The 1,402-nt window shown below is 46.4% G+C and overlaps 1 non-coding gene across 1 annotated transcript; it reads right to left on the reverse strand.

Annotated features, from left to right (window-relative positions):
- Positions 1 to 934: 934 nt before the first annotated feature.
- Positions 935 to 1,007, reverse strand: TRNAF-GAA. Its single transcript has one exon. It is a non-coding gene; the product is annotated as a tRNA-Phe (tRNA).
- Positions 1,008 to 1,402: the final 395 nt, after the last annotated feature.

The raw sequence follows: 1,402 nt of genomic DNA on the forward strand, positions 1-1,402 counted from the left end.
TCCCCGGAGCATGTTTCGGCTCATCAAGTGCACTCCAAATCCATAGCCATAATGTCCTCATGAAAACGCAAGTGAGGAGTATGTGGTTGATTGTTTCAATCTGTTGGTTGCAGAAGGGGAACGTGGCTTGATGTGGGAGACCTCGTCGAGCCAAGCAGTCCGAAGTCCAGCAGCGGTTTCGCATCGCCAACCACGCAAAGAAACGACACTGTAGGGGCGCCTTTTGCTTCCATACAAAATCCGCATATGCTGCCACCTCTCGTCCTATGAAACGTGCCGCGTACGCAGATCGAATCGAGTAGGATCCATTGGCTTCCCAGGCCCAGCAGATGTTGTCTTCCCTCTCGTCATTTAGTTCCACCTCTGTCACTCTTCCCCAAAGATGTATGTATTCCTCAATGTTAGCTAGGCCAAGATTAGGCCCAACGTCCATTGTCCATGTATTTTCATGAAGGGCTTGTCGTACTGTTCGTGAGGCCCTTGTCCTGAGGGCCACCATGCCATAGATGTTTGGTGCCACATCTTGTATTCTGTTGCCATGAAGACATCTGTCTTCCCAGAATAGGGTCGTGTTGCCATTGCCAATAGTTGTGTGCACCGCTGCCTGGTAGATTGCTCTTGCATCTGTTGTGATGTTGATCTCGAATTCTGCCCACGGTCTGTGTTCATCCGTGCAATTCGACATAGTTAAACTGGCAAGCACAACCTTTGACATTGTTTTGTATCATGTTGTACAATATAAAAAACTACCTTTGATATGCATGCAGATTGAGAAGTGATAGTACAATGTCCAACAAGGCAGCAGGTGAAAAAAGACAAATTAAATACGGCCACTGTTAAAAGTTTAAGCTAGTTTAGCTCCCTCGCTTAGCAAATAGTGCTACTGAACCTGCCTGAAGAAAATATTAGGCCGTAAAAGCAAAAGAAGTTGGTTTGCGGTGAGCGTGGATCGAACACGCGACCTTCAGATCTTCAGTCTGACGCTCTCCCAACTGAGCTATCCCCGCTGTGTGAAATTTTCATCTCATAAACATCTTAAAACTCATCACACCAGTCCGACTTTCTGTACTCTTATATGTCTACATCCTGCACAGTGCTCAGCAAAGATGCAATTTCCTCAAAACCGTCCCTATGCAGCAGAGATTCCGGTATCCCGTAAATTCTTACCCACACACAGAACAATTTAAACTTAGCCATAGAAGCCGAATTCCACTCAACAACCTTCACACTCACATTGGTTCCCTTCAGACCAAACTAAGGATATTCAGTCATTTTGCTAAGCGTAGCGAGAGATGGGAATTGAGCTAAGAATTTCCTGTCCCCATAGCCTTTCACTTTCCAATCACCACCCCATGGGATTGCGCACTTAAAGCAATGGCCCGTGTACTTCCGTCAGCACTGA

The sequence above is a fragment of the Triticum urartu genome, chromosome 5 (assembly GCF_003073215.2).
Source record: "Triticum urartu cultivar G1812 chromosome 5, Tu2.1, whole genome shotgun sequence".
In the NCBI taxonomy this organism is placed as follows: Eukaryota; Viridiplantae; Streptophyta; class Magnoliopsida; order Poales; family Poaceae; genus Triticum; species Triticum urartu.